Genomic DNA, 21,790 nt, shown 5'->3' on the forward strand with positions numbered 1-21,790 from the left:
AGCAAATGTTTTGATTACCGATTTCCTTCTAGAAAGATACTGATGGACTATAGTCTTAATGCCAAATACAAAACTTCAACTTGTGAAATATTATTTGCCGTTAACTTCCAATATTTTTAACTTATTGTGAATAATTCACCTAGGGCATTCTTAACAACAACGTTCTTCTCTTTGATTCTTCTGGACTTTTCAGTGGCTTCTCTTCTTCCTACAGCTTTCCACCCCTAAATTATTTCCTAACATTTCTCCGTAAGTCACATTTCTTCCATCTCGAAGTTTCCTTTTTCGAACTTGTTATGTACTGTGTGGCCCGTTTCTGTTGATGACACCTTCATCCGCCCTGTCACTTCTACTCAAAATGTTCTAGTAATTTTTTATTCTTTCCTACCAAACTCTTGTGAGTTCCGCTGAGTCTACTCTAAAATAACTCTTCCACCAGCCCTTCTTTTCATTTCCACACTCGTTCACATATTTCAAGCCTTCATTGCCTCTTGGCTTGCAATGACTACTTAAATAAAATAATCTCTTCACATTCACCCTGAAGAGTCTTGCAGGATTGATCTTCTAAGCCACAGGTTCAAAACCTTTCCAGTGATATCTGCCTACCAAATGAAATCCAAACTCTTCAGCATGCCATGAAAGGTTCCAAATAAGCCTTATTCCCCAGATTTGTCCTTCACACCATTATTCCTCAGCCAAACACAATTAATTGCTATTCCTTGCCTCTGTCTCTTTCCCTTGAATAAGTGTCTTTGGCTATGTTGCTCTTTCAGCATTTGCTGTCAGACAGATTTCAAGGAGAGTTAAAAAAAAACAAACTTTGCACAGTGATTTGTGATTTGTTCGGTAATTTTATCTAGTGAGCCTTATTATTCCCCTTTGAGGCAGCCCTATAGAGATGTCTGTTTTGAACATGTTTATTGAGGATGGGGAGCTTAAGTGATCTCAGATCTCTCCACCAACAAAGATCAAAGCCGAATTGATATATGCTCTACACATTTGTGCCCTTTTCACAATTCCATAATGCTATTACCATATTCATGTATCTAAACACTAAATACATTTTATTTATTTATTTTTAAAGATTTTATTTATTTATTCATGAGAGACAGAGACAAGAGACATAGACAGAGGGAGAAGCAGGCTCCCTGTCGGGGAGCCCGATGTGGGACTTGATCCCAGAACCCCAGGATCATGCCCTGAGCCAAAGATAGGCGCTCAACAGCTGAGCTACCCAGGCGTCCCAAACCTAAATACATTTTATTTTTCTTTTAATTGTTTTTAATTTTTATTTTATTTTATTTTTTATTTATGATAGTCACACACACAGAGAGAGAGAGAGAGAGAGAGAGAGAGAGGCAGAGACACAGGCAGAGGGAGAAGCAGGCTCCATGCACCGGGAGCCCGACGTGGGATTCGATCCCGGGTCTCCAGCCAAACCGCTGCGCCACCCAGGGATCCCCTAAATACATTTTAAAGTCAAGTTCAAAAATCATCTAATCTACAAAGCTTGCAGAATCTTCTTATTCTGAACTGCTAAAGCATTTGTCTGTACTTTCTTTATTGGTCACCACTTGTAAATTTCTTAGTCTGTCTATACCTTCCAGACAGTAATCTTCATTAGTATGACTAACGCATTTTGCAATCCCTCCTCAGTTCTCTTTTTAATTAAATTAGGCATTTCAAGTATTCAAAACATATTTGCGGAGTCAGTATATAAGTGAAGAAATGAATACTACCAGTGTAAACCAACCAACCAGTTTGAGGAGTTTTCTTTTTTCCAGTGAACTTCATCTAATAGTGGTCATAAGAGGAAAAGGAAATTTGAATAATGTCTGTCTCTCTTGTGGCGGAAACCTCAGGCTGTACCCTCTGACACACTACTTTTGTCCTAAGGGACAGGCCTCCAGTATTAAGCTGTCTAGCCACGACTCTAGCCAACGAAGAGCACTACCCACCTTCCTTTGCAGCTCTGTCAGGCCACGTGACCATGTTTTGGCTGCTGAAATGTAACAAAGTGTGTGGTACTTCTAAGAAATCCCCTTAAAAGGAAAGGCTTACTGCCCATTGTTCTTTCCTGTTGGAGAAAGTGTGGGTGTGATCACGAGAGCTTGGGAAAATGTCTTGAACCAGACACATTGGAGACACTCCAGTTAGGACATTGGAGATCTAAGAAAAAGGTGCTGGAGTGGTTATTACAGAGCTACCAGACCCTGGGCAATCTACTTAACCGTGGGAGTCTTTAACGTGAAAGGAAAGTAACTATCTTTTTTAGAGTCACTCTCATTTTTAGCTTTCTTTTAACACAGTTAAACCCAGTCTTAACTTTAATAGATTATAAACTCAAAAAGACAGGGACAGAATCTCTTTTGTTTACCAGTTAGCCCTAGTATCTAGCACAGATCATGGCACATCACCCGCACATCAACATGTCTTTCTTGGGTTACACTGAAGAGATGTTTAGGCCAGGTACAATGAGGAGTCAGGATGCTGGCTTCACATAAACAGGATTATAAATCCTTGATCTTTTGGGAGCTACATTTGCCAAATTCTCAGGATTCAAGTGTCTCAAAGGGACTTTCTAATGTGTTTATTTCTCATTTTGTTTATTTCGAACCCAGTGAACTTCATTTTTTCTTGGCTAAAAGTCCTTGGTGTTGTTGGCATTTTAGTTTTGAATGGCTTATTTATTTATTTATTTATTTATTTATTTATTTATTTATTTATTATGGAGAGACAGAGAAAGAGAGGCAGAGACACAGGCAGAGGGAGAAGCAGGCTCCATGCGGGGAGCCCGATGTGGGACTCGATCCCAGGTCTCCAGGATCACGCCCTGGGCCTAAGGTGGCGCTAAACTGCTGAGCCAGCCAGGCTACCCTTGAATGGCTCTTAATATGTATCTTCCCATTGGGGAAACGGACTCCATTGAAAACGGGTGCTTGATTTTGCTGTTTTGAAAATCAGAGCAGTTTCCTTAAATTTTACTGTTTGCTACTGAGGACTGATACTGTCTTATGGTGACAGGAGCTAAAAAATGTCAATGAAAGAAACGGAGGAAGATTGCCATGATGAAGAGAAGATTTCCATCACATTCCTTCAAAATCTTTTTCCATCAATGGAAGGCAAGAACTCAGTTAAAATCAATTAGGAAAACAAAACAGATATCATGTATTCTCCCTCATGACCTTGCTTGTAATCCACGGCTTGATGCTCGTAGCACAGTCCTTCCTCTCCTTGCCCAACTGCCTATGGCATTAAGAGCCCTGGGGTAAGGACAGGGCCCAAGTGGGAACTCTCAGGTATACTACTTGTTACCCATTCCAGCGTGTGTTTGCACTTGCTGCTTCTTGGCTTTTCTTTAAAAAGGAAAAAAGAAAAAATAACAACCCAACCCAAAAACTCAGGTAGCTCATTGTGGATTCTTTTTAAAAAAATAGTAACATTTTGGTAGAACCCAACTACCAAAACCCCAAAACAAAACACTCGGTACAACATTAGTTGCATTAGTGATGAAATGGCACTCGAATCGCACACTCGAACGGCCCCAGAACAAATGAAGGCCCGCGTTTCAGTGTTTAAAGCTGTGTGTTTCACGATCCTTCCAGAGTCTGTTTTCTCCTTTCAGATGTCAGCATCACTTCCCCGTCCAACGCGTGAGCCTGGAAAGCTATCATTATCTCTGCCTCTAGCAGACAATCCATATCAAAACAGTTGTACACATAAAACCCTAACGACGTCTTGGCTCTCTCTGCTCTGATCCAGCTGTTTGAGTGAATAGCAGTTGGTGAACAGAGCCTGAAACATGGGAAACCCCGAGGCCTTATTTGCTAATGTGGCTTTACCAGCTGCTGTCTTCTGTGGTCTTTGCTGGCAAGGCCTGGATGCCTGCCAGTTGCAGCAGGAACAAGAGAATGTGAGGAATCTATGAAGCTCTTCCATTTACCTCTGTCTGTTGGCATTTGACACCCTTGGCTGTGGAGCTCTTTCCCCAGGGCTGTGAGGGGACCCTGCTGGCTCAGGCTGTGTCAAGTGTTGACTCTCCGTCCCTTTTATACACACTACCAAACATGTACCGTCCTTTAGCATCTAAAGAGAAACTTCTGAGCCTGTTCTCAGTAGCCCATCCAGCCCTTATGTGATTAATCAGGCCAGGAAGAAGACGAGGCAGTTCTCATTTTTCTTAGGAATATGCACTCTAAGAGTCTATGAGAAGAATGTAAATGTTGATATTATTTAAGTCCCCCATTTGATTGCGTATTTTTGCCAGGGATTCAATTAATATGTAAATGTATACACCAGAACGAATGCGTGGGTAAAGTTAATAATCAAATTTCATTTATTATTTTCCTAAGTGCATTTCCAAGAGAGAGCTAAATTATTTGTTGTCCAAACAAATTAAATAAATCGTTTCTAGGTGGTCTCCTCTTGTGTTCTATTCATTATTTAAATGTGTGCATTTTAAATAAACTTTAACATTTTTGCTGTTAGACTTCTGACACTGAAGATAGATAATTAATATCAAAAGAGGGGAAATCTGGAAAAAATATATATGCAAAGCACATGTAATATTTTCAAAGATTAGGAAAAAGTGAGGTTCAAAAGAAAGATTGGGCACTTTTATGAAAATGTATTTTTATCTTCAATATTGGGTAAGAATAACTTGATTGCTTTCCAAAGGCAATGCGAATAAATAGGGCTTGGATTTCTTCACAATACACTAAAATAGGTTATTTGTAGTTTAGTTAGGATAAATAGTAATTATAAAACTAATTATCACAAGAAAGCAAGAACTCTGGGGCACAATTCATTAGGTATTTGCCAAATGGAAAGACCTCACACTCTCTAAAACCACCATCCTTGGGAAAGATTAAAACCATCTCACAAAACAAATGCTAATTCCCACAGGAACTGGATGTGATCTCATCACACTGGATGAGATCTCTGTCCTTACACAGCTCACTTTCGAGGGGGGTGAAGGGGATAAGACAAGAGGATAAATATTAGATGTAGTTTGTTTGATAGTGATACATTTTAAGGAGACAAAAATGAGACAGGTGTACTGACCTTAAATGCTTGCTTCAGCATGGATGGATGAAGATAAAGACTGTGAACATATTCTGGCAAATGTAAAGTTATTTTTGTGGTTTTTGGTCACCTGGGTCACATTTGTGGAAGATGTGGATGTTTATCTTTTGTTACCATCTGGAGTCACTTTCCTTACTAGTTCTAGTTCTTGGTGAGCCACTAACATCGTTGTGACCAAGCATTCTGGGAAGCCAAGAGCTTGCTTCTGTAGAGACCTTCTCTGGAAGAAGCCGGGCAGCTTGTGTCATAGAGCACAGGGTTTCGCTGTGAGCAAGTCAGTAGCGCACATAAAGGCTGAACTTATAACCCGGATGTTAATGGCTCCCTGATCACAGCTAATAGGCTAACTGGTAGATACAAAGTTCAAAAAAATTTGAATACATAAAAAGGTATTCTGGTTCACAGTACACTATGCTCTCCTGTAAACTCTGTTCACATAACCCCTCCTTTGGATCCCAACAATGGCCAGAAGGTTATGGTGTCTAGTGAATGATACACAGTTGGAAAGATGTTTTCCACTCAAATTGAGGCATCTATTTCTGATTGCTCTGTGCCAACACGATTTGTCTCCTACTGTTATTGTTCAACTGTCAACATCAGGATTACCCAGCTGAACTTGTGCTCCAGTGTGCCATTGATAGGACTCTTCTGCCCAGCTCCAATAACACACACACACACACACACACACACACACACACAAACACAAATCTACAACAGACAAGCTTGACTCTTGATTGGCAAAGAGCATCTCTCATGATTCCAATTAAAGACAGAATATGAAGGCAGACTGTCTTATCTGAAAGGGTGTAGGAGACCATCAGGTCAACCCCCTGGTTCCCCAAATACCTGAATTAGAGTTCTTTCAAAACTGTACACCTCTGGTAATAGGAGTCTATGAGTCTGCTTTGGGTCTACCTAGGATTAGAGTCAGTGAAACCCTTGATTTGTACAGATCGTGCCTTTTGCATCTGCACTACAAAGTGTAGGCAGTGCTTTGTTCATCAGACTATAATCTTATATTTGAGTATACTCAAACATGCTAATGTCTGTTCACATCTCTGCTTTGATGTGCCCAAAGAACGGGTGAATAATGGCCTTGTTATCAGAATACTTTCAAAGGAGTGTGCACTGAGACAAAAAGAATGGATTGGAAAGATAGGTGATAAGAAAATTGGGAAATGCTATGAGACATGCCCTATGGGAGTTGTGGTTTATCTATGAGAACTAGCTCTGTATATTTATAGCATCACGAGCCAGCTGAAATGGTCCCTTATACTATATTTAAACCTGAAAATTTAGCTGAATTTCATACTTCCCACTGCAATGTTAATGGGATGCTAGTAAAAATGGAGATGTCAAGTGGAATATTGACTTCTTAACATTAGTTCAGAAAGTGACATTTGAGTTCATTTAGAGGCTCTTAAATCATTAGATACACATGACATTCACTTAAAAGTACATCTCAAGAAGCAAAATTAAAACCTTATATTATGCTTGGGCCCAATAGCTTTCCTATGCAGAATATTTATATGTTCTCAAGTTACTGGAGACTTCAAGAAAAGTACAATTTTAAATTAGTATTTTAGTATGGAAATCTTTCAATAATCCTTTTAATAATGTATTATAAAACATTAAAATAGCATGAAACCAAGATAGGAAAAGGCTGGAAATCCTTTCCTATTGAGCATAATATTAATAATTTGGTAAAATCAGTCTAGGAAAATTACAATGTCTTTCAGTTCCTTTAAAGTGTCTGACTCTGTAAGTGACCTTAAGCTCCTTTAAAACAATTAAAAAATTCAAATATTTGCCTGCCAAAATTTTATAGCATGTTAGATAATGAGATGAATATCGTTATATATAGTCTCTATATATTTCTGAGTATACTTAATTTAGTTAATATTAACATTACTCATTTATGCTTTTATACACTTTGAGTTATATAAGGTCAAGGTCTCAAAACTAATCATAAAAACTAGTGACTGCTATTCATGCTAATATAATAACCCTTTCTCTAAAACAACTGCCAATAAATTTCATTATAAAAAGTTATTAAAAGGGTTAAAAACCTATTAAATGTCAAAGAATTTGCCTGACTCAAACTTCTAATAAAGAAAGAGAATAGGCTTTCTTTCTGAATTATTTAAATCTTTACTGACTGTGCATTGAACCATGAAATTAGAAAAGTGTTATTAGAAGTGTTCTCTGGTTTTTATAAAAGTTGGAGCCCAGAATGTATCAAGCTACAGTCTTTAACTAGACTAGTTAAAGCAGTAGGTTTTTAATCCCAAATACATGGCTTCTGCTGATATAAAGGTCACAATTAAAACTCTATCCTGTAACTTGGTGATAATGAAATTATTATTGGTGAAGCAAACATGTTCATTTAGAACATATGAGCTACATGTTCTAATTTTAATTTGGACAAATATCTTCTTTTTTTTTTTATCTTTCCATGTCCACTAACACAGACCCACTCAACTAATAATTAGGTTTTAATAGTGACTAATTTTAAAGCACTAATGTTAACAGTTTGAATTATCTCTCATTTACAGGTTTAACATCTACAAAATATATGTTGAAATTAGATAACTATGGTATAAAGAGTTAAAATGGATCATAATTCTGCATAATTATAACCCTGTGTGATGGTGGTATAAATTTAGGTATAAATTATAAAAAATAGCAAATATACCTTCCACATTATAAATATTTTTCTCCAGGAAACTATACTTAGTACAACTGATTTGAACTGGTCTATGCCTGACAAGCAGGTAATTGTCCACAACACATATCAGTCTCAACTGGTCAGTGGTAGCCTTTGGTAATCGTGGGTTGTAATTTTTTTTTTTTTAAGTGAGCAGTCATCGGATTTATTTAAAAATGCAATGATATTTAAAATGATACAAAATATCAGTTCCAAAACAACATCAAAAAGTGAGTGTAGGGACACCTGGGTGGCTCAGTGGTTGAACATCTGCCTTTGGCTCATGATCCCGAAGTCCCGAGATTGAGTCCTGCATTGGGCTCCTTGCAGAGAGTCTGCTTCTCCCTCTGCCTATGTCTCTGCCTCTCTCTCTGTGTCTCTCATGAATGAATAAATAAAATCTTTTAAAAAAGTGAGTGTACTGGGGCATCTGGGTGGCTCAGTTGGCTAAGCATCTGCCTTCGGCTCAGGTCACCATCCTAGGGTCCTGGGATCAAGCCCCACATTGAGCTCCCTGCTCAGTGAGGAACCTGCTTTTCCCTCTACGATTCTTGCTCCTCCTGCTTGTACGCTCTTTTTCTCGTGCATGCACTCTCTCTCAAATAAATAAATAAATAAAATATTTACAAAAAAAGTGAGTGGACTTAATCACAGCTCACAGCAGAGTCAATGGGTAAATAGAATGATGCATGCCATAGCACATTGCTCATAAACTGGCAACAAAAAAGTTGGTAAGGGAAGATAGAGGAACTCTATCTTTTAAGAATTAGAATCAGGAGCTGCAGAATCATCTAGCATCCACCCCATGTTGTACCTATAGTTAGAAATGTATGAGATGGGAACTCTGGGGATCTTCTGGTTCTAGTCAATGGTGGCCACAATGCAACACTTACTCCCTACATTAAGCAGTCATCTGCAGAGGTTCCTTTGTGTGTGCATGGTAATCATTCAAATCTTGGACCTTTGGCAATCCTTAAAGCCACTCAATACTTTTGCCCCAATTTCTCATATTCAGCCATTATAGTCAGTTATAGAAGGGATACACCTGGCATACAGATGGCCCATCATTGACTGTACTAAGTCAAGTTTGACTTTAATGGAAAAGTTGATAAAATTTGTATCAACTAGGATGAGGTCAGGTGGGCCCAGCTGTGTGTGATATGGGAAAAATAAGCAGGGAGGATGTTGGGAGACTTCTTTTTGCTTGAGTGCACTGGGGTCTTTCTCTTTGGATTTCACTCTATCCTTCTCTTTAAGCTTCTGATCTAAGGGACTAAACATTTGCCTCATGGTCAAATACTTACTTGCTTTCTTTTGCTTCTCTATTCATGCTACACTCCTGTTTCTGGTAATCATGGTCTTAAGTTCTTTTATTAATACTATCTACTACTTACTGGTCCTGCTTCATACACTAAGCCCACAGCCTTGTTTAACCCTCATGATAACCAGGTGAGACCATCACACCCACGAAGGACCAAAGACTCAGAAAGGGGATCCTTCAGCTATTCAGTAAGTGAACCAGCTGGAATTTGTCACAATCTGCCTGACCTCAAAGCCTGGTTCATAACTATGGCACGTCTGCTACTGATCCAGTATGTGAACTGATAGTTTTTAGATGTTCTTTTTTAACAAAGGAGAGTTGGAAGGGCTTGCTGGGGAAGATGCAGCTAGAACCTAGAATGACCAACTTTAAAGCACTGATGTTTCCAGTAGGAGATTCAGTGGGAAATATTTTACGGAACACTTGCTCTGTGCCTGGTACTATGATAAGTCATAGGGGAAATAAAGGCAGATGAGACTGTCCTTGTGATTGAAGAGCCCATGGCGTGGGGAGACATACTGTCATACAAGGGGGGGATTAATTGCCGTAACCAAAAACACACTGCTATCGACTTGCAGGGGAAGAAGTGTGATTTCTGAGGGGAGTGAAATGTGCAATGATGTTGCAACAACGGGTCTGTCTACAATGACTGAAACTGTCGTGAGCATCACTGAGAACTAAGGATGCCTTCTGAATAAAACATGCAAACAAAAGCAGAAACAGACTGATAAAAACAGAGAACAAGTAGACAGTTGCCAGAGGTGGAGCAGATGAGCAAAACGGTGAACGGTGAAGGGAGGTACAGATACAGGCTTCCAGTTATGCAATGAATAACTCGGTAGGGGAGGTGAAAAGCCCAGCACAGGGAATACACTCAATAGTACTGTTTTGGTGTTGCATGGTGACCGACATCAGCTACACTTGTGGTGAGCCCAGCATAATGGATAGACTTGTCCAACCATTATGTCATACTCCTGAATCTAACATGACATTGTCAGTCAACATGACATTGTCTTCAATTAAAAAATGCTTTTTAAATAAGAAGACATTTGCAAAGTGGAAATAAGTGCGAATTTAACTCCAAAAGCAATATCATGGACACTAAGTTACATCATTTGATCATTGGATGGTCCACTATGCTCGCTACAGTTTCATAAAAGTGATGATTTGTCTAAGATACTGTGGAAAAGACTGAAGAAAAATAAACTAATCGTGTGGCTTTTCCACTCAAGCAAACCTTAACAATTAAGTACACAATGAAATCCTATTTTTAAAGAACTCTAACTGAGAATAATCTGATAGTTTGATTTCTGCTTGGGAATTAGCAATTTGGTTGTCCAATGTTTTATCTTCTAAGTTTTAGGATTGCTAGAGACTTTGTAGTTTCAGGACCATCTGTCAAAATGTTCTGAAGTATCAGTTGTTCTAACTGAAAGAAGCTCATAAAACACACTAACATGTGATACTACATTAGCAGAGAGGCCATTTTGTCAAACCCTAACTATTGGCCTACGGTTTCAAAAATAACTTGGGTTTCTACACCGGGTCCTGAAAAAACATTTATGGGCACACTGACACAGTCATTTTGAGGAGTATCTCTGCTATGCTCCTTTCGTTAGCTACAAATGTCACCACATAAATTATGCTCACGTAGAACAATGACTCAAACACTTTGATCAAAACTTCTCTTTATATTTGCCCCACTTGTCAATCAGTGCCATTCACTTGTTAGTGATGTATGTTATCTAGAAGGAAAAAAAAAAACACCCATTCTACAAGGAAGGTGAGAAGGCACAAGTCTTTCTTTGGTCCAGGCTGGGCTCCTGGATTAATTTATGTGGGTGCTTCACAGCTCTCTGAGACAAACAGGAAAAGTACAAAAAATATAAAACAGATTCACTGTGGGGAAGGGCGTGATCCTGGAGACCCGGGATCGAGTCCCTCATCAGGCTCCCTGCATGGAGCCTGCTTCTCCTCTGCCTATGTCTCTCTCTCTCTCTCTCTCTGTGTGTGTGTGTCTCTCATGAATAAATAAATAAAATTTCTAAAAAAAGTTTCTTTCCCCCCTAAATCATAAAAGACTAAATGGATGCTTGATGGGTTTAGGAGGGCTGGTATTAGGAACTTTAAACAGAAAAGAAGATCTTTCTGCATATTACATTCAATTTTTGATGAAGACAACTTTTTTCACCTGCTTCATTCTTAAGTGATGTCTCTCCCACTTGTTTTCTCTGAAGAGGAAAACCTGAAGAGGTGGATGGTTGGTACTCTGGGGAGCCATTGGCCTTCCAGCACAGTAGGGGCGCCCTCTCAGGCATGATCTACAAAGGGTTTGTCCACATGAGGGTGATGAATCCATGTTAGATTATAACAATTCTAATGTGGGCTCTGCCCTGACAAGGGAGGCTTGAATAAGAATTCGATTAAGTTAGCAGTAGCTCTTAATATTCATGCCCATAATCTGGGTAACATAATTTCAGTAAAATGTCTAAAAAGTCCCAGGAAAGCAGGTGCCCTTTTAAATTTAAATTTAACTTAGTGTCTTGGTAGTTTTTCTTTTAATTCCTGCTGAAAACATCTAGAATGCTTTTCCCCCCTTTCCTGCCCCAGTTAAACACTCGATTCTAAGTAAGATGGAATAAATACTCTTTATCATGAATTTTGAAGGATTTCAAGAGTGTGAATTTTTCTCTCAATAATCATTTTGTCGGGATCCCTGGGTGGCTCAGTGGTTCAGCGCCTGCCTTTGGCCCAGGGCGTGATCCTGGAGTCCTGGGATCAAGTCCTGTGTCGGACTTCTGGCATGGAGCCTGCTTCTCCCTCTGCCTGTGTCTCTGCCTCTCTCTCTCTCTCTCTCTATGTCTATCGTGAATAAATAAATAAAATCTTAAAAAAAAACTTAATAATCATTTTGTAGCTGCAGAATATGGACTTATTGTTTGCTGATCTGTGGACATGCCTTTTCTAGGTGATGAATTCTTTTTTCTTTCTTTCTTTCTTTCTTCTTTCTTTCTTTCTTTCTTTCTTTCTTTCTTTCTTTCTTTCTTTCTTTCTTCTTCTTTCTTTCTTTCTTTCTTCTTTCTTTCTTTCTTTCTTTCTTTCTTTCTTTCTTTCTTTCTTCTTTCTTTTTCTTTCTTTCTTTCTTCTTTCTTTCTTTCTTTCTTTTTTCTTTTTTCTTTCTGTCTTTCTTTTTCTTCCCTTCTCCTTTCTTTATCTCTCTTTTTTGTGGGGTAAAGATTTCTTTATTTATTTGAGGGTGAGATCATGACCAGGAGGGGCAGAGGGAGAAGGAGAGACAATCTTAAGCAGACTCCCCACTGATCATGGAGCCCGAGGTGGGGCTCGATCTCACCACCTTGAGATCATGACCTGAGCAGAAATCAAGAGTCAAAGGCTTAATGGACTATACCACTCAAGCACCCCTAAGTGAATGCATTTCTGATCTTTAAAGTGCTCTGTGCAAAAAGAAAAGTAAAATAAAATAAAGAACTGAGAAGTTTACTCAGTTGAACTCTTATTAATAAATACTTTAAACTGCCAGGGGGATATATTTTAAAATTAGGAGTATACTCAATTTGTTATTTTATTATTTTATTTCATGTTTTAGTAATAGCATTGACATATTTTAACAAGAAAAAAGAACTACCAACATCTCAGATAAAGCCTAAAAGTCTATTGTGAGGCTAAATCCATATGTTAACAGAACTATTTAAACAACGAAATCCTATACTGTAAAAGTTTTTACATGTATATAGTTATATAGACATTGTTGGATGAGATGCCACACTAACTGACATACTCATCAAGCATTGGTTCAAAAGGAAAGCCCAATAAGAGCAACATTCTGGGCATGGAAAAAATGAATTTCTGTAGGATTTGCTTAATCACTAAGCTGATGAACCCCAAACATTTCAATGCCACCAGAATAAAAATTATTTAGTATGAGAACTTATTGCAACAAAGTGATAAGAACAGTTGTATTACAATTTAATCTTGTACATGTAAACTTTTATTCTTTCTATTCTTTTCTTATGCAGTGCCATGGGAGAAGCTTAACTTAGGTGCATTTTTTTCCAAAATGATACCCTGCATCTTGAAAAAGTATTAATCGGCAGAATGGCAGTTTTGAATATAATTAGAATCTTACGAGTTGCTCAGTTATATATATTGATACTTGCAACTCTGCTGTCTTTATTCCCCGATAACAAAATAACCCAAATAATAATGTCAAAGCAAGTGGCTGTTAAGAATGTTAAATATACGTGTCACTGCAAGGCAGGATATTTCTTGTAAGTTATGAAAAATGCACTTTGCTCATGGGTAAAATGTAGTTTAATGATATGGAAATAAGTTCATGGTTCTTCTATATTGTATTTACAATTTTGTGTCTAAAAATATTTAATATCTCTAGCATAATTATATGACCACATGATGACAGCTCCAATAAATGGGAAAAATCTCAATTACATTGATCAACTGAAGGAAAAGAGAAAAACTCACATCATTAAAGTTTAGAGCCTATTACAAGGAAGCATGAAAGAATATCTACCCTGCAGTTTTTAAATTTAAAACCATCTGATCATTTTTTTGCATCTACATTTATGGAAGCTAATAGAATTTTTTAGTTACAATTGATTTTCTAAAGAAAAAAGGGCTCTTGGAAAAGACAGAAGTCAGAACCTTTAAAAAAAGTGTATTATATTTTATTTCCCCTTTCATAGGCCAGGCATATATTAGTTGAAGACTATAAATATTTATATTTTAATGTTTGCCTTTTTAAAGGAAACAGGGAGATAGCTTTTGGGGGCTTATGTTTCTTGCCTTCCCCCATCAGAACTTTCATTGGATGCTCACTACGTGTGACACAAATGCAGGTGCAAGCCTGGATTTTGGGGGAGGGTGTGGAGGGCAGGAGGAACAAAAGAGGAGGTTGTGTGGGGGGATGCTAGAGGAACTAAAATGGGAGGGGTCTCGTTTAACAAGACTCTACCCTCAGTGTCTCAAGGGCAAACTCCCCAGAGAGATTTGCCCTGGCAAGCCTACAAGAGTATATCCATCCTTCCCAATGCAGGCATCTTTTTCACAGCATGTCCACCATTTATTATTATCTAGGATGGGGTTCTGCAAACATTAACCTGCACTCGACTCCCCTGGAATCACATAACATGTGACTCTGATTCAGGGAATCTTGGGAAGGGTTTGGGATTCAGCATTTCTAACAGCCCTCAGGTGGTGCCAGTGTGCCATACGCAATGTGTTTCAGGATTATTTGATTCCTCTGATCAGAATCCAAATTCTGAGGGCAGGGTCTCTTGCCTGTGTTTTTTTACTGCTCTGTTCTCAGGGTCAAACTCAGGTACACCGAAGAATCAGGCTCTGAGAGGAGAATGATGCAGTAGCAGCTGAACACTGAACCACTTGGTAAAGCTCCAAGCTCTCCCAGAGAGTTTTGGCTATGGTTTGTGGATTCTCTTGCTACTTTCCATGCCAGGAGATTATGGTACAGAATTCCCAACTGACAATAGGCCATGTTGACCAGATTTCCCGTGGGTAGATTGATGAGCAAGTTATTTCTTATAAATTCCAGGTGATTATTAATTAATAGGGGAGCAAGAATGGGGGGAGCTCCATCCATCAAACATGACAGAACTTTTTGGGTAAAGTGAGAATAAAACTATGATGCAAGGTCTTCAAAGATTTTGAAATTCTAGGGTAAAATCCTTCTAAGATAATTATTAAGATTAATATTTATAATTTCTCAACATACCAAAAACTTAAGAAAGAACTAAATAAAAATAAAAGGACAGCAATAAAATTTGTGAAATGCAGCAAAAGCAGTGTGTAGACAGAAACTTATATTGCTAAATGCATATATTAGAAAAGAAGAAAATTCTAAAATTAATAACTTAAGCGTTTTATCTTAAGAAACCAGAGAAGGAAGAGCAGTTTGAGCGTAAACCTAGAAGAAAAGGCTTTAGTTTTAGAAAAACTAAAGGTGAAATCAATGAAATTGACAACAGAAAAACAATAAAAAAAAAATCAACAAAGCCAAAAGCTGGTTCTTTGAGAAATCAATAAAACTGATAAACCACTAGACAGGCTAACTAACAAAAAAATGAAAGGACACTAATTACCAGTATCAGATATGGAAAAGGAGTCATCCCTACTGATGCCAAAGCACATTAAAAATATAAAAGAATGGTATGAAAACTCTAGGCTCACAAATTTAACAATTTAAATGAAATGGAACAACTGAGTTTCAAAAACTACCAAAACTCATACAAGGAAAAAATAGTTAACCCAAATAATCCTGTATATATTAAATAGATTAATCAAGAATTAACAACCTTCCAAAAAGACACACCAGGTCCACATAGCTTTTAACAAGCATTTTTGGAAGAAATCTCCATAATATCTCCAGAAACAGAGGAAACATTTCCTAACCCATGTTACAAGACCCAACATTTCCTAATATCACTATAGATTAAGAACACTACAAGAAACCTACAGACCAATAACTCTCATGAAGATAAATGCAAAAATATTTTGCTGAAAAGTAAAATATTTACAAGCTGAATCTAATGATGTATAACAAAAATCACATACCACAAACAAGTAGAATGTACTCCAAGTATTCAAAACTAGCTCAACATCAGAAAATCTATCAGTGTAATCCAACAACACATCACCAGGCTAAAGAAGGAGAGGTGGGAGGATAATTTGATGTTAAAGGTAGAAACCTGTATCAAATGTAAATAAGCCACAGTGATTGAATGCACAGTATAATGAAAATAGGCAATACTGTACTATAATTACATGATGTGATAAATATCACTACAGTGGCAATCGTGTTGAAATATATAATGTATTAAAATAACACATTGCATACCTTAAATTTACACTATGTTATATGTCAAACATATTCAATTAAAAAAACAGGCTAAAAAAGAAAAATCAGATGAACGTATCAACAGATGCAGAAAAAGCCTGTGACAAAATCTAAACTCATTAATGATAAAAACCTTTAGCAAACTAGGGATAGGAAGAAACTTAATTTCATTTTAAAAATCTATGAAGATCTTTCAGCTTACATCATACTTAATGGTGAAAAATTGGATATTTTCCCCTTAAAATTGGAAACAAGGGAAGGATGTCCCTTTCCAGCACTCTCATTTAATGTTATACTGAAAGCCCTAGATAGTGCAATAAGACAATAAAAGGGAAAAAAGGAAGATATAGCTTGGAAAGAAAGAAAGAAAGCCATCTCAATTTTCAGGTAACACAACTGTGAAGAAAATCCCAAAGATTCAACAACAATAATCCTCTTAGAAATAATAAGCAAGTAAAGTAAGGACGAAGAAGTTGATGCTTTTCTATATACTAGCAGTGAAAAATTGGAATTTGAAACTTAAAAACAGTTACTTAAAATGGCATTACAAAAATAAGATATTTAGGCATAAATGTATCAAAACCTATACAGGATCTACATACAGAAAACTATGAACATTGAAGAAAAAAAATCAATGAGGTCTAAATAAATGGAGATTCTATGTTCAATGTTTGAAAGACTCAACATTTTTAGGGTGTCAGTTCTCAATTAAAAAAAAAGATTTTATCTGTTTATTCACGGGAGACACACACACAGAGGCAGAGACATAGGCAGAGGGAGAAGCAGGCTCCTCCTGTGCGGGGCCTGATGCAGGACTTGATCCCAGGACCCCAAGATCACACCTTGAGCTCTGAAGGCAGATGTTCAACCACTGAACCACCAAGCGCCCCATTCTCAACCTCATCCAAGATCCAACAGAATTCCAGTCAAATCTCAGCAAGTCATTTCATAGACATAGGAACAGTGGTTCTGAAGTTTACATAGAAAACAAAGGACATAGAGTAGCCAACAGAATACTGAAGAAGAACAAAGTTGGAGGACTCTTGCTGCCTGATTTCAAAACTTACTATCGAGCTACAGTAATGGAGATAGAATGGTATTGGCAAAAGAGTAGACACATGAATCAATGGAACAGAACAGATAGCCCAGAAATAGATCCATATAAATATAGTCACTGATCTTTGGCAAAAGAGCAAAGGCAATTCAATGGAGGAATAAAGTCTTTTCAACAAATGATGCTGGAACTTTTTAGACATTCATATGCAAAAGAAAAAATGTAGAAGATGTTTAATTCAGTACTAGAGGGAATGGAAAATGGTACAGCTACTTTCGAAGACATTTTGACAATTTCTTACAAAATTAACATAGTTTTACCAAACAATTTAGAGATCACATTCCTAGGTAATTACCTGATTGATATTAAAACTTATGTCCCCCCAAGAACATGCACACAAATGTTTGTAGTAGATTTATTCATAATCACCAAAACATCCCTCAATAGGTGAATGGATAACTAAATTGCAGTATATCCATAAAATGGAATATTATTCAATGATAAAAATAAATGAGCTATCAAGCCATGAAAAAACATGAATGAATCTTAAATGTATATTGCTAAGTGAAAGAAGCCAGTTAGATAAAGCTGTATACTTTGTGTAAAGTTATAAACTATGTGTAATTCAATTACATAACGTTCTGGAAAAGGCAAATCTAGATAGATGATAAACACTGATGGTTGGGTATTCAGGAAGAAATGGTGGTTAAGTAGGTAAAACAAAGGGAATTTTTTAGGATAGTGAAACTATCCTGTATGATACTGTAATGGTGGATATAAGACAGTAAGCATTTGTCAATACCTATAAAACTTTATAGCACACAATGTAAATCTTAATGTATGCAAATTAAAAAAAATATTTAGGAGGTTGGGGAATCCTGGAATGGAATGAAGAATATGACAAAAAAAACTTCATGTATTGCAAATATATGAAACAATCTCATTAAAGGAGATAGGTAAGAAGTTGTTGACTTAAGTAACTTTGGACATGAGTAGTCTACCAAAGGGCAAAAGGAACTGTGCATAAACACTGTATCCTGGTTGATAAAGTTGTTTCCCATAGGACTATGGGTTACCAATTCTACTACTGCTATACATGGTTCCTGGGATGAGACAATAAAGTAAATGGAGAGTTGACAGCAGGGCTAGGTTTCTCACTGCTGTTGCAGGATATTACAGATAAGCAAGACCAGAAGACTTCATGGCAATGGATTGGAGCTGAAGACACCACTATGAAGTACTAGTAATATAGACACAGATGGCTACATAAACAAATCTTTATAGATGTGTGTATAAATACAGGCTAATATTCATGCTTACAGCCCCCTGCTCTGGCAGCTGAGAGGTCCTGGAAACAATGAAACCCCAGTAAAAGTGAGCCTACCGATGTCCAGACCTGAGTTTCTGACACCATTATCTAATAAAAGAACAAGGGCTCCTTGGAGGAAGGGCTGGTTCTAGGACAGGAACAGAAAATATATAAGATGAACCTGGAGTATTTTGAACTGACAGAAAATAAAAAAGTGATCAAAACACAAAAACAAACAACAAAACATACAGACACAAACATACAGACACAGTCATGGATGTTTTGTTATAGGGCTACAGAAGCCAACTGAAATGAGCTCCCAATAGCCAATAGTTAAGCTGGAACCATTTGTGATAAGATAGATAGATGATAGACAGATAGATAGATAGATAAACAGATATATAAAATAGTATTAGATTATAACCCAAAGTATAAAAATAAATACCCATGAGTCCATAATGAAAAAAGCAAATGAACAGATAAACAAAGGCATAAATAAATGGGAGAGAATAGACAAGTCTCCAATGCAGAAGAATTTCCAATAGTTTATGTAGATACTCACCTTCCAGACTGAGCATCATAACTCCCCACTCCTCAAATGTGGGTTACGCATAATGACTTTCTTGCCAAAAATGCAATTCAGTAAGGGAGAATTTAAAAAAAAAAAAAACAACACCAGTAACTGTACAGTGCAGAGACCTGACAAACACTACTTCAGACCCGTGATCAAGGTTACCGTCAACTGTGATGTCATCTTGATAATATGAACCGTTTGTATGATCTGATGAGAATGGTACCTTAAGGTTTTCCTTCTGAAACCACTTTATTCCAATGTAATCATGAAAAAAAAAATCAGATGAATTCTGATCAAGGGACATTTTACAAAATACCTGATAGTACTTCTTAAAACTGTCAAATTTATCAAAAACAAGGAAAATCTGAGACACTGCCACAGCCCAAGAGGAGCCTAAGGAGGAGATATGACAATGAAAAGTAATGTGCTACCCTGAGACAGAAAGGAGATATTAGGGAAAAGCTGAGGATATCTAATTAAAGAATGGACTTCAGATAAGAATCATGTATCAATATCATTTCATTATATGTGATAAATGTATCATATTCACAGAAGATGTAAATAATAGGGGAAAGTAGGTCTGGGGCATGTAGGCTATCTTCACAATAACTTAGTAATTTAAGACTTCTCTAGAATAAAAAAAAACGGAATTTTAAACTGGCCCAGTTCTACTCCTAGTAGCTGAGCTAAAAGCTTACCAAGAATCAGGTATATTAGTTCCCAAACCTGTTTATGTCATCATACTTATTAATGCAATTGCAACATTTATTCAAATAACATACAAACTGATTAAATCTGCATGCATGCAAAGCGAATTGTTGCTGTATAAATCAAATTTAATGCTCTGGAAAGACTGAATAAAGATATGCTATTTAAAAACTTGCTGCCTAATTATGACATGATGATACTGTTAAAGATCATAAAAAATATTGCAAGACTGTATAAAGAATCTTCCTTTGTGTTGTCTCATAAGAATCTTTAACTTCTTGCATGGTTTTAAAGAAATTTAAAGAGAAAATATTCATAGACAGAGTTTTATGGCTGTTGTTAACTACAAATTGCACACAAGGCGGCGATCAGAGGCCCAAATGCTGAGAACACTGGTTCTCTCTCAAAAAGGCCTAGATATTTATTTGCTCACCTGCTCTTTTGACCTAGTAACTATTGTGTCATGATCTTTCAACTACCTTCTAAAATATCTTGGATGTGGAAAGAAGTTCTCTGAAGATTACAATCTCACATGCATGAATCACAGTGAGGCTGAAAATGTTAGCACTGGAGTTTTGTCAACCTCCTCCTCACCCACCAATTGCTCACTGTACTGGCATTTGATGGAAGTGTTCAAAAATAAGGTGTTAAACTTCTACTAAACATCCATGGAAAATATAAATAATATACTGCATACTGGTACAGATGCTCTTTGACTTACCATGGGTTATATCCCAATAAACCATAAGTCAAAAATGCATGTAATCTCCCAACCTACCAAACATCATAGCTTAGCAGAACCTACCTTAAAAGTGCTCCAAACACACTACCCCACCATTGGGCAAAAGCATCTAACACAAGGCCTATTTCATAATAAAGAGTTGAATATCTGATGTAACTTACTGAATTCTATATTGATAGTGAAAAACAGAATGGTTGTATGGGTACAGAATGGTTGTAAGTCCTTCAGTGGTTGACCCTCATGATCATGTGGCTGTGGCTACTGCCCCTGCCCAGCATCATGAGAGAGGATTGTACTGCATATCACTAGCCTGGGAAATAATTCAAACTCATAATGGCAAGTACAATTTCTACTGAATGTATATTGCTTTTGTACCATCATCTAGTAGAAAAATCTTAATTCTTACACCATTGTAAATTGGGGACTGTGTTTATACCGGTAGAGTATCTGACTACATTTGTTCTTTGCTTTTTAAAAAAAGATTTTATTTATTTATTTCAGAGAGATAGATAGCAAGGGGGACCACGAGCGGGGGAGGGGGCAGAGGGAGAGAGAAACAGACTCCCAGCTCAGCAGGTTGCCTGATATGAGGCTGAATCCCAGGACCCTGGGATCATGACCTGAGCAGATGCTTAACTGACTGAGCCACCCAAGCGCTGCTTTTTTTTTTTCTTTTTTTGCTTTTGAGAGAGACTCTATTGAGCTGTCTAGCTTCCCAGAGATTCCATGAATACTGGATATTTCTCCTCCACAATCTGTTTAAGGGCAGAAACCAGAAATTTCCTGAGTGACTTGTCACTTCTGAAAAGAATACATAACATGAATGCCAGGAAGCTTTTCTCACCATGATAGATGAAGACCTATTGTTGGCCAAGTGTTACAGGATGTGGGCCCTATCATTAATCACACTGAAGGTAAACATAACTTCCAAGAGTGCTCTTTTTACCTGACTAGTGAGTCTACTGTGAGGGACTTCATCCGTCTATGCCTGGCATACATTCTATGGGTTTTCTAAGTGCTGAAAGTGTATTAATGAGTCCATCCATGTTTTTGTTTTCCCTGGTTGATTTTTAAAACTTTGCTATTAAAATTTTCTTCAGGGAAATTTTTTAGTTTCCACAGGAATACAGGAGTGCCTTTTCAGAATGATGGAATTTTTATTTTGTTTTGGAGAAGGAAAGTGTGAAGGATGTTTTGAGTGTGTGTGGGTAGACGGCAGAGGGAATATATGTGTTCCCAGGAACATTTTGGCTTCCTAAGACTTTGTGAGCGCTAAGGTAGTGCTAGCTTCTGGAATCACCTACTTGAGGCATTTCTGAGCCAAGATGAGAAAGCCAGAGCCAAGAATGAGAATCGTGTACTATTTATTGAGAGAAAAAAGTCTATTTGTATTAGACTCAA

The 21,790-nt window shown here is 37.3% G+C and overlaps 1 protein-coding gene and 1 pseudogene across 5 annotated transcripts in view; both read right to left on the reverse strand.

Annotated features, from left to right (window-relative positions):
• TOX (thymocyte selection associated high mobility group box) overlaps positions 1 to 21,790 on the reverse strand; it is a 299,059-nt gene that overhangs the window by 50,270 nt on the left and 226,999 nt on the right. The window lies entirely within an intron of this gene.
• LOC112678344 (rRNA-processing protein FCF1 homolog) lies at positions 8,552 to 9,120 on the reverse strand (annotated as a pseudogene).

Source organism: Canis lupus, chromosome 29 (assembly GCF_003254725.2).
Source record: "Canis lupus dingo isolate Sandy chromosome 29, ASM325472v2, whole genome shotgun sequence".
In the NCBI taxonomy this organism is placed as follows: Eukaryota; Metazoa; Chordata; class Mammalia; order Carnivora; family Canidae; genus Canis; species Canis lupus.